Below are 13,070 nucleotides of genomic sequence, written 5' to 3'. Positions count from 1 at the left end.
CCCACTAAATATCAAATGAAAACTCAAGATTGCTTCTTCTTATGCCATTGTTGTAGTACACCCACGGTCCTCGTCAATGACTGCTTTGGTCATGTATACATGTTTGTGTTAAAAGAAATGATTAGAAAAAGAAGAATCTTATATATATATATATATATATATATATATATACATATATGACCATCGCAGTTGCAGACAAAGACGATGGGGATTCTAAGACGAAAGCATAAAAAGAAACTGTTCTAAGCATTCATTTGATATCCAATTATGCTCGCAGGCCTCGCAGTTGGAAAAAAAAACAAACAAGATTGACGAAATGATATACTTGATAGGTTTAGGAGAGACTTAGATTGTTCATTGAAGTATAAGTGACAATGGTTTCGTTGATACCGCCTCGTTCATCTCTATAATCGTTGCTTCTTCTGGCAGCTATTTTTTTATCCAAAGAAATTAGTAAAATGTTGACAAATTAAAATACATATTGTCGTAACCGTTTTTCGTCCGGGCACGAATTTTTTTACTTGGCGGGAAAAGTGATGTTAATAAATGGTTTTTAAAATAATTTGGGAGTCGCCATCGGCCTTTGGGGTCAGGTAGATCGAATACCTAAAAATCATCCTTTAAAAGAGTTTTTAAGAAAACATCGATTAAAAGATAAACTGATATGTATTTTAACCAAAAATTCGTTATTTTTAATAATAAAAAGGGATTCGTGGTCGGTTACGTTTAAGGAAGGATTAGCACCCCTACAACGCCCAAAATTGGTACTTTTTAATTATAAATTGTCTCTATTATTAAAAATTCAAAGATATATTTAATTTATAATCCTGTTATTTATAATTTAAAGAATATATATATATATATATATATATATATATATTTAAATAACATATTTATTTATTTAGAAACATCAGAAAAGGGCTTCTAGGTACTTTAAGACAGCTCTTTCTTTTGATATTAAAAAATAAATAAATAATAAAAAAATTATTTTAATATAGTAAGATATTTATTTATTTAAAAATATTAGAAAAGGGCTTCTAGTTGTTCTAAGACAGCTCTTTCCTTCAATATTTAAATAAATAAATATTAAAATATGTAATAATTTTTCCTAAAAATAATTTAAATAAAACTAAATTATAATTTTTATAATATTTAATTATTTAAAATACCAGAATAGGACATCCAATTGTATTAAGACTGGCCTTTTCTTTGATATTGAAAATAAATAAAGATTATTAATTAAAAATATATATTTATGTGACTAATATGAAAATAATAATAAAATAATATAAAAGTAATAACAAAATAATAATTAAAAATAAATAATATTAATTTGCAAAATATAAAAAAATCAGGGTCAAAAATGAAAATAAACAAAATATTATTGACTAAAAAGTAAAATATCAAAATTAAAGGGCATATTTTGAATTATTATAAAAATATAATTACTAATAGTGCAATTTAAACTAATTTATTAATAGGTGATTAAGATAAATATTATTTAACTATGAGGGACTAAAATGGGTATTTACTCTAATATACATATAAAATACTAGTAAGGACTAAAACATAATAAAATAAAATTCGAAGACTGAATTAGAATGTTCAGAAGTTAGTTTCAGTGACTAAAATGAATAATTACAAAACTCGGATGGATGCGGAAAGGGCCATGCGTGAAATTACAAATATACCCCTCCAAAAACGACGTCCTTTGGGAAGGGGTATAAATGCCTCAAACGGCTGGCCCGAAGGGCCAGCTCTCTTATTTCTCTTCTCTCTCAAAAATAAGAGAGACAGAGTTCTCTCTGGCTTCTCTCTAAAACGAGAGAACACAGTCCCGGTCAGCCACCGCTACCGGGCTCCGACCACTGCTGCCGGCCACCGTAAACGGTGGCCAGAAAATTCTAAAATACACCAAAATATAGATCGGGACGATTTAAAACCGATTCTCGTGTTCTTTTTCCCTAAAAAGCTCCCAATCGGAGCAAATCTACGAAAGTACCTTCGGTTTTCGAAGGTTTTTGGTGATGCTTGGAGGCCAGTGGTGACTCCGATTGAGGTGTTGTCTTCCTCGGTTAGTTTCTCTCGCTCTTCTCTTTTTGTTTTGTTGTTTGCTTTGTGGTTTGTTGGTGTTTTGCTTCAATTTTTGGTCTCTTGCTCTCTGTCTTTGCTTGCTGTGGCCTCTCCTTTTTTTTTGCAGGATTCAGTGACTTTTATAGCCACCACAGAGTTTTGTTTGGACCGGTCCTGAGAGGGAAACCTCGGTGAATCACCAAAGCTAGGCTGGTGACTCACCGTAGGGATGGCTGTTGGTTGGCATCTGGCGTTCTGGAGTGTTCCTTGAGGCGGCGGCGTGGCAGCAAGGCATCGGCAGCAGCTGGTTGGACCATCTGGCTTGGGAAGTGTCGGCAGAGGCGGTTGTTGGGAGTTCTTGGAGGTAGCGGTAGCAGTGCTAGGGTTTAGAAACCCTAGCTAAAACCCCAAATGTTTAGGGTTTCATTTTGGTATGGGTTAGTAGTAAACGGGCCTTGTAAATGGGTTTAGGTTTTGTAATATTTAATTTAATAATATTAATAATATATATTATAATAATAATAATAATTTTAAAAATAATAATTTAAGTGAAAGGAAAAATTAGTGTTTACAGTTGCCCCTCTTTGCTCATTTTTGTGTTAACAAGAATAGAGCAAAGAAGAAAAAAATAATAATTTTTCATTTGGTGGGATGGAAATGTTTGAAAACATCATGCACTGAAGGTCTTACAGATGACCCTAAGGCTTTGAAAACATCAAAAAGCTCCCGAAGGCTTTTTGGAAACATCATGCACTGTAGGACTTACAGATGACCCTAAGGCTTTGAAAACATCAAAAAGCTCCCGAAGGCTTTTTGGAAACATCATGCACTGTAGGACTTACAGATGTGGAAAATAATTTACTAAGTAAAAAAACTAAGGAAATCGTTTTCTTTCTTTTTAACAATTTCATTTTAGAAAAGATAAAATGAGAAACTATGGAAATCATTTTCTCATTATTTTTCAAAATAACAACATCAAAAAGCTCCCGAAGGCTTTTTGGAAACATCATGCACTGTAGGACTTACAGATGACACTAAGGCTTTGAAAACATCAAAAAGCTCCCGAAGGCTTTTTGGAAACATCATGCAATGTAGGACTTATAGATGACTCTAAGGCTTTGAAAACATCAAAAAGCTCCCGAAGGCTTTTTTGGAAACATCATGCACTGTAGGACTTACAGATGACCCTAAGGCTTTGAAAACATCAAAAAGCTCCCGAAGGCTTTTTGGAAACATCATGCACTGTAGGACTTACAGATGTGGGAAATAGTTTACTAAGTAAAAAACTAAGGAAATCGTTTTCTTACTTTTTAACAATTTCATTTTAGAAAAGATAAAATGAGAAACTATGAAAATCGTTTTCTCATTATTTTTCAAAATAACATGTTGATTGGGTAACATGCTCCAATCTTAAGATAAGGTTGTTTTTGTGGATTATGTCCATCTATTCTTCAGATGTTGGCGTGATTCCTGTATTTGCAGTTTTGAATATCTTCTTCTGGTAAGGTATTTTTTCCATGAATCTTCTTGTTCTTCTGAAGATCTGTAAAACTTCATGTTTGAATGCACTCAGATGTATCAATGTAATGCATTGTCTATTGTGTAAATGATATTCTTATGAATGCATGAATGTTGATGCAATCTTCATTTGACTTCAAAGTGGTGAACTTGGTCTTCCTTCACTTCATCATTTATTGCCAGGGTTACCTCTAGATATCAGTGTAGACACTTATGCTATCAAGCTTGCATTTCTGCAGAATCATCTGATCAACTTGTATCTTGGTGACTTCTTCGCTTCATTTAAGTCTTAGAAGAAATGTTTCATTTGTGGAACTCTTGCCGTAGTCAGAACTATGACTTTGATGCCCCATTTTATCTTTGGTAACACCGGCTTTCTTTGTCTAGACTTGTGTAGAAATCCAATAAAGCTTTCATCTTTGAAAAGAGAATCTATCATCTTTGAAGAGTGTAGATGTAGATATGCTTGACTCAGTAGGGATTAATTAGGAGAGTAGAGTCTGTTCTAATTTAACTCTTGAAACATATCACAAGGAAGATTTATTCCAATTCTTTTCATGTCTCCACATATAATCAGATCTCGAATAAGGCAACTTGGACCATATCATGTCGAGATGCTTAACAACAACATGTCGTTCAACCTTAGTTGGCTCCACTAGTTTCTTGTTGTTAAAATTTCAGCTCTCCTTCTGTAGAAAGAAATCTTCATCATATCTCATTTCTAATCTTGGGGTTGAAGAAGACAGACTTCATCTTGTATCAATAAAGGAAAACCATATGATAATAACATTGGTTCAACACCATAATCACTGGTTCATAAAACATTTGACAACACATTCTTCATCTCTTGTGGCTTCTCTTCGAATTGTTGGTCAATGAAGCTCTTTGCATGGTGTTCAAAGTTTTTGTATGATGTCACAAGACCACTTGAGAACAAAACTCAATGGGAATACAAGTGAAATACTGGTATGACCAAAAAGTTGGTCAAATTCACAAAATGTGCTGGTGTCGAATTGAATAGGAGACACTAATTGATCTCGATATCATCTCGGGCAAAGGCGAGTGAAATACTGATCACGTTTTCTTCTGTAATGAGCATTGTAGAAAGTAGAAACATTTCAGCTATAGGATCCATATACAAAAAGATATACGTGGAATTCTTGCTGCTGGGGATGAAAAGCACATGATAAAACCCAAAAATAGATAAAAATTCAGTTCAGCATGGCTGGCAATGATAACCCCAGTAATAGCGGGAATAACAGTAATGTAAGTGTGTCGAGTCTCCCTTTCCAATGTCATCGATTAAGAGAAAACTATTGTGAAAAATAGCTTCGTAATCCTAACAGTATGGTTGTAACTAACTGCCAGGAATCTCAAAGAAATATTTCCAATCATCACCGACACATATAATACAAAATTCAAAGATGAGATCTTGAGGAACTGAACCCTGGATCGAGTAGTCTACCTGGGGATCATCTTTATTCATGCAATCATGATGTAGTTTATCAAAGAACACATTGTCATGTGACACATGGTTTAAGAAGATTAGGTATTTGAAACCATACTTGCTGAATAGATATTTGTTCAACAACAAGATTCTAATGCAACTGCCTGATGAACGAAGCAATTATGTATAGTCAGCTCGACTGTCACTGTTTTATCATTTTCATTCTTCATATCTTTCTGTCTCATTGGAAATATTTTCTCAAATCAATGATCTTTAACACATGATGATATGGGCCTTCAGCATGTCCCAGCATTGCTGATACGAACGTTCAAAAATGCATAAACAGTCCTGATTCTGATTGAAAGGGGCTTTCAACATGCCCCAACATTTGCTTCTTGTTAATCTGAGCCTTCAAAATTCCCCACATGGATCTGTCTGAAGGAACCTTTAAAAATGCCCCCAACATTTGCTTCTACAGATGTTAAAAGTGTGTTCACATTATTTCTTGTTGAGATGAGCCTCCAAGAATGCCCAAATATTCATATTGTTGTGAGCCTTCAAAATGCCCCAATATTCTATTTCTGGTTGAAATGGGACTCAAGATGTCCCTCTAGGTCTGTCTGATTCACTCTCAATGTCTGTTTAACTGAAAAGTCATGATCCCCACGAGGTCCAATTTTGACAATGAACTGTTATAGGTACTTGTAGCTTTATTCGTGCCCCAAATCTGTTTATCTTGAATACTCTCATTCTGGTGTCACTAAACAGTAGTATTGTCAAGTAACTGGAGAAACTCTCTTCATATTGTCACAAACTTAAGAAGTACTCAATCATTCTGACAAAAACGTCTGAGATATGTGTCTTCTGAATGAGGTGACCATTTTCTGTATCTGGAGGGATTTAGTCAGACAGAACAGTATAAATTGTTTTGGTAATCTGTTCCAGGCTGACACAATGGCTTATCATCTTTCAATGAAGGCCATCTCTGAAATATACTTTTCTGTGGGAGAGAAACCAATTTTTGTAAACAGTAATCTGGTGCACTGGCAAGACTATATAAACAATGGTACATGCTCTTGAAAAATCCACCCCCATGCAACATGTTGATTTGATAACAACTCATCTGATTATGAAGCGATCTTTCATGATGATTTCACAAATATTGATAGTTCTTTCTGATACCGAGGAAATCCTGAATTCTGATTCTGATGAGGAGAATAAATTGTTATACTTGACGAAAATGGGGTACTCAGAAGCTGAGACTTCAATAGCCATGAAGAGATATGGTCTGAATTCATCAATTGCAGAGTTGACAGATTTTATATGTGCTGATCAAATGGCTGAGGCTACTGACGCACTTCTTTTAGTAGAAGATAGGAATTCATTATGCAATGACCCCAATTATATACAAAGGCGAAACTTGGGCTATGATTTTTGAAAAGGAAGAAGTAGAGGAAGCTTGAAAAGAAGCTTCTTAACGAAGACGATCATACAATTCATCTTTCAATTCTAATGATTGGTTTTGGGGTTCCTACCGAACCAGATCATATAACTCAAAGAACACTTCCAGAAGATGCTATTGTGCCTCCTTATTTTTACTATGAGAACATGGTGCTTGCTCCAGTTGGTGTTTGGACCAAAATGTCACGGTACTTATACAATGTAGAGCCAGAATTTGTAGATTCGAAGCATTTTTGTGCTGCTGCCCGAAAATGGGGCTATATTCATAATCTGCCAATTGAGAACAGATTTCCTCTTATTCTACTTTCTCATAGCACTATACATGATGTTTTTCCATTGACAACAAACTGGTGACCTTCCTGGGATAAAGTTGATCTGTTTACAAACATGTACAGGAAGTGCCAAATTGACAGAAAGGATCCGTAAGGCTCTTGAAGCTTATGACGATGAGTCACCTTCGATTGTCCAGAAGTATGTTCTTGATGAGTGCTGAAAATGGAATCTGGTATGGGTTGGAAGGAATAAAATTGTTCCACTTGAACCTGATGAGGTAGAAATGCTTCTAGGTTTCCCTAAAAACCATACATGAGGAACTGCTAGAGACATGTTCTCCGGTGATATCAATGTCCTGTCTTTTTTTTCTGGGATCAGTGATGCAGAGGTTGCCTTCTACTGTCTTGGCATACCTTTAAAGGTAGATGTGTAAGAATTGAATGATGATCGGTTGGAGCAATTGATGAGTAGATTTGTCAAATTTGACCTTGTTGTCAGTGGCATCCAGCGTAACATCCTAATGGAAGCACTAAACATCATCAGGATGAACTAAAAGATTAATGACTGCTACGACAACTGTTTCTTCTGCTGCTTCAATATATCCCACTCTTTTCGACTCACGGAACGGTTTAGTTGACAGTAAAACTGGTCATCTTCAACTTTTGGAATCCTGTAACCAATGTTATCCTATATAAAAGGCTTATAAGGGTAGATTCTGTTCCAATGTCTTATTCTGTGTCATACGTCCTCAAATTCAAATTCAAAATCTTCTGAAAGACATAATGAATATCATCTTGACAAAGAAAGTGATCGGCATAGAAGAAGTAGCAATGATGTATCAAGACTTGAGCCAGTATCACGGTATAACCAGAGCGCAGGTAGTGACTTGTTCATGGCTCTATGATGTAATATTCTAGAGAACATGAATTGATGGCTGGGGAAAATAATTTGTCTGGTGATGCTTATTGCCCTCAGCATGAGATAAATGATAATCTTTCTTGATGAATTGCTAATAATATCACAGGAGATCGTCACAAGTTCAATTTTCCAGACTTTCTGGCTTTTTGGACCACTTGCCTTCAAAAATGTGAAGTGCTTCATTATTCTGGCCTCGTTCATTCTTTTTCTACAATAAAGGTATAATAAGAAACAATTGCTTCAAGGACCTTCCTCATTTGAGACTGTCCTATTTGAAAATGTTTTTCTCCTTTCTTTATTGAAGAATGAAAGAATTTTGTAAAGTATTACCCCTTTCAGGTTCACAATATAATCAAATAATAAACAATGAATTTAATGAATATCAAATAAATCAACTAAACTTTTAAATCATTTAAAAATCATAGTCCTATGGCAAGTGTCAAAATTATTGACTGATTTGAGGTGTAGGTTGATTTTGGTAAAGTAGGTTCTTTCAAGTTGATTCAGTATGTCGCTTCGGGCTTCCACTAACTTGAAGAAATGGTTGTTATGCTCATCTTGTAGAGATGCTTCTCGTTTCCAAATTCTCAGGAACATCTTTGGGATGTGTGGTGCTTCATTAAGAGCTTAAGATCATCTCTTATGTCGTTGTTGCACCATTCAATATTCGAGCTGCCTTTTCAGGTTTTCAACTCAAATCCTCATTTGGTTCTAAGATGTTATTTAAAAATTTACATCTTGAACCCCCTTTTTATCATTTTTCATATCATGCATTAAGGATTTTAAAAACTAATTTTTGCAAATAAAAATCAATCTTGAGAGGCGGAATGAATTCTGAAGATATTCTCCCTTAATTGGATGCCTTCAATCTTGCTTTGCTTGACTTGGATCTGCCTTGCTGGGGATTTTTCCATCATCTGGATCCCTCTAAACTGCCAAATTTTGGGTTCATTTCCATTTTCTCATATCTTCATCATTTCTTGCTCTTCTTGTTGAATATGAATCTTCAAATTAATTGTACTCGATCCATTTTGTAACTTGAGGCTCCATGAGTCACCTATCTTGATTCAATTTCTCCCTTTTTTTATTTTTGTTTTTTTTTTTTTCTTTTTCCTTCTTCTTTCTTTGCTGGATGAGTATAAGATTTCAATTGATTTGAACACCTCCTTTTCCTTTTTGTCCTTTTTTCTTCTTCAAGTATAATATTTCTTGACAGAATCTGAGTTTATTTGGTTTCTCAGAACTTTCCCACACATTTTTGCCAAGATCAACGTTTCTCGGGAAAAGGCCTTTTTTACAATATTTGACCCATCCCAATTAGACATCCATTTCTCACGAAAATCTTTATGTATAGGCAAGATCTTTTTAAACACTATATCACATCTAAATCACCCTCTTGGAACTCTCTCAGATGTATTTTCTGTTTGTGACCTTTCATCATCCATTTCTGATACATCTGCCCATGGCAAATAGCTTTCAATTGGTTCTCATCAATAAGGTTTAATTGATCAAATAGAAATTGGATACATTCAGTCTTCTCCAATTTTTCCTCCTTTAGGATACAAAATAATGGGATCTCAACTTCAATTGGTAATACTGCTTCCATCCCATAGACTAAACAATAACGTGTTGCCCCAGTAAAAGTTCACACAGTAATTCAATATGCATATAAGGCAAAAAGTAGCTTCTCGTGCCAATCTTTGTAAACTTCAGTGGTCTTTGTAATGATCCCCTTAAGGTTCTTATTTGCTCCTGCAAATTCCCCATTCATCTTTGGGTGATATGACACTGAGTTAGCGTGCTTGATCTGTGCACGAAGTTTAGTCATCTCATACATAGAAGTCCTTGTAAAAAGAGGTATCTCCAGGGGGATGAATATTCAAGATTAACTTTACTTACATGAAAAATGTAATTAATGCATGATATATTTATTTCAATTAATCACTTTTTCCTTCTTCTTGAGTATGCCCTAATCACTCGAAATTATCTTCAATGAGTTGGTCCATGATGCCTCATTTCGTCTCTTCTTATAGTAAATTCACGAATAATTGAAAGTTTGGTTCTTTTGAGGTTATTTGGTTTATGGTGGTTTTGTGTTTGGAAGGACAAATGTGTGACTTTTAAAGTCATGTATATGGTGGAAGGTAGTATAATGAATCGATCAACTCTACCCGAAAAAGTAAACATCTAGAGTGAGTTTCTCAAAAACAGGTAGAGACATTTCTTCAGAGTCTCAGATAATTGTAGTGTCAGAATTTGGTTTTAGTACGAGTCGAATAATTGGCGTTGGATGGGATATGGAAGATATAATTTTACCACTTACCAAAGATCTATAACTCTTGAAAAATTAAAAGAATATTTAATCTACTTGATACTCAATAATCTCAAGATTAAAACTTGATTCCTTGCTCATAACCATAAAAGCAAAACAAATTTATTTATTGCACAAAAAGCGGAGAAAGGAACAAAAAACAAGTTTAAACAAAATGCTGAAAGTAGAAAGGTAATACAGTGGTAGATAACATTTCCACTTGTTTATGCATCATGCCTCATTATTCCTATAATGTTGGGTATATAATAGGATCATGGTTCTTTTCTTCATTCGCCCCCCATTTCTTGATCATTTCTTGTGTCAAAACCCATTTGTCAACAAGCATCTCAATTTCTTTTAACAGTGGCCTACAATTGCCTGTATTGACCTTTAACCAAATGAGGATACAAGTCTGAAATGGAAGTTTGGAACACTTCCAAAGTTTTTCTTGATCGCATGAATTTCTTTGGTCGATCTGAACAGTTACTTGCTCTTTTTCTTTTGCAATTGCGAGGACTCTGGATGCGACACTCATTCATATGATCAGCTTTTACTTTTTGATCCGTCGGGCTCCTGGATGTGACTTTTGAGTTTTCTTCACTGATTACATTCTCAATTAAATCTCCACTTGTCACAAGATTCCCGAATTCCTTTGTCGGATTTGCATGCATTAACTCGAAGAAAGGCGCTGGAAGGGAATCACGAAACATACGTGATATTTCTTCTTCTAATATGGGAGGTTGAACTTGTGTTGCCACTCCTCTCCATCTTAAGGCAAGACAATTCTCGATGGTATGTCCTTGAACTCCGACATGATATTCACAATGAACGTTGATGTCATACCAATTTGGATATGGAGGTTGGAATGGTTTTATGTAATATGGAGCTACTTCTCGTGCTTCAAGAAACTTTTCATACAACTCTTTATATGATATAGGGATATCATCAAAATAAGAACCGCCTTTTGTCTTGGATTGCACCTGAGTTTTAGACGTCGGTAGCAGACTAAACTTCGACGATTTCAAATTGTATGATTTCTTCTCATCTCTAGGAATTTTTACAGTTGTCACTATTTCTTTGGTATCTCCAGATGACTTGTGAATACGAATGATGATTGTCTGTAACTTCTCCAATTGATTAGGATCAGAAGTCCCTTGCATATCTGAAATTGCAAGATTATGTTTATTGATCTCTATATCATTTTGTGCATGAATCTCTTTTCCTTTAGTAAAACAGATATTCTTTCCATTATCTTGGACATCTGCTCTTTTATTTCTCGTATCTCCTCTTGCTCCTTAATGGACACATGATCTTTAGGTGCATAGCTCTCCTCTATCTTCATAGTTCCCTCAGGATGTCTTTTCTTGGCCGCATCATATTTTGTTTGATCATAAAACTTTTTGTCCATTTACGATTTCTTTCCAATATGATGAACAGTCTTTCAAGTAAACACCTTTTGGTTATGCCATGATTATGCAATGTAAACAAAAGAAATCAATATGAACAGATTAGAGCAATGTAACATGCATGAAAAAAATAAGAAAAAATAGAATAGTTAGTACCAACTAATGATAAAAAATATATCTATCAAGGTATAAATCTTTACCTCATTCTTTCTAGTTCCATGCTTTGTTTGAAAAAATTAACCTAACTGCATGATTTTTAGTTCGCATGCATTTATTCAGGAAAAAGAAAAGAAAATAAAATAAATTAAAAGCTAGAGCTTGTTTCTCCTTTGTGTATACCTACTGACAAAATTTCGGCATGGTTTCAGATCGGGAGAGTTTCTAGGGTTTATTATATGTAGGTTTTCAGTTCTAGGAGTAAAGGTACTCGAACTGTCCTTGTTAATGCCCCCTTGGGATGTCAACCCTCAATCCTAGTCAATTACAGACTTAAGCGGATCGAGTTCAATTCGAGGGGACACATTTCTCTATGTCTAACACGGAGAATAAATTCTCACGAAGACATAGAGCATATGAACCCCGAAAGTTACTTGCTAGGTCTGACATGGAGAATAAATTCTCACGAAGACATCGCTTTCACTCCCACTTAAAAGGGATAAGCTTGATTAAAAAGCTTATGTTATGCAATGCAAGTGTTGTGTGTGAGGAGAAATATTCAAACCTTTGACAAATAATTAAATGAAAATTTTAATATTTAAAAATAAAGTAAAAATAAAAATATAATAAATTTTATGAAAATCATAAAAATTTGAAAGAAAAGAATTAAAAAATTACATAAATGAATTTTTAATTTCTAATTAATAGAGACAATTTATAATTAATTTTAAAGTTTGACATTCCCCAGCGGAGTCGCCAAGCTGTCGTAACCGTTTTTCGTCCGGGCACGAATTTTTTACTTGGCATGAAAAGTGATGTTAATAAATGGTTTTTAAAATAATTTGGGAGTCGCCATCGGCCTTTTGGGTAAGGTAGGTCGAATACCTAAAAATCATCCTTTAAAAGAGTTTTTAAGAAAACATCGATTAAAAGATAAATTGATCTACATTTTAACCAAAAATTCGTTCTTTTTAATAATAAAAAGGGATTCGTGGTCGGTTACGTTTAGGGAAGGATTAGCACCCCTACAACGCCCAAAATTGATACTTTTTAATTATAAATTGTCTCTATTATTAAAAATTCAAAGATATATTTAATTTATAGTCCTGTTATTTATAATTTAAATAATATATATATATTTAAATAACAAATTTATTTATTTAGAAATATCAGAAAAGGGCTTCTAGGTACTTTAAGACAACTCTTTCTTTTGATATTAAAAAATAAATAAATAATAATAATAAATTATTTTAATATAGTAAGATATTTATTTATTTAAAAATATTAGAAAAGGGCTTGTTGTTGTTCTAAGACGGCTCTTTCCTTCAATATTTAAATAAATAAATATTAAAATATGTAATAATTTTTCCTAAAAATAATTTAAATAAAACTAAATTATAATTTTTATAATATTTAATTATTTAAAATACCAGAATAGGACATCCAGTTGTATTAAGATTGCCCTTTTCTTTGATATTGAAAATAAATAAATATTATTAATTAAAAA

At 33.8% G+C, this 13,070-nt stretch overlaps 1 pseudogene; it reads right to left on the bottom strand.

The window, feature by feature from the left end:
• Positions 1-354: 354 nt before the first annotated feature.
• Positions 355-13,070, bottom strand: part of LOC120130153 — a 55,990-nt pseudogene continuing 43,274 nt past the window's right edge.

Source organism: Hibiscus syriacus, unplaced genomic scaffold, assembly GCF_006381635.1.
Source record: "Hibiscus syriacus cultivar Baekdansim isolate YM2019G1 unplaced genomic scaffold, ASM638163v2 tig00110515_pilon, whole genome shotgun sequence".
Lineage (NCBI taxonomy): Eukaryota > Viridiplantae > Streptophyta > Magnoliopsida > Malvales > Malvaceae > Hibiscus > Hibiscus syriacus.
Note: the sequence above shows the minus strand (reverse complement) of the source record. Positions and strands in the feature narration are given on the sequence as shown.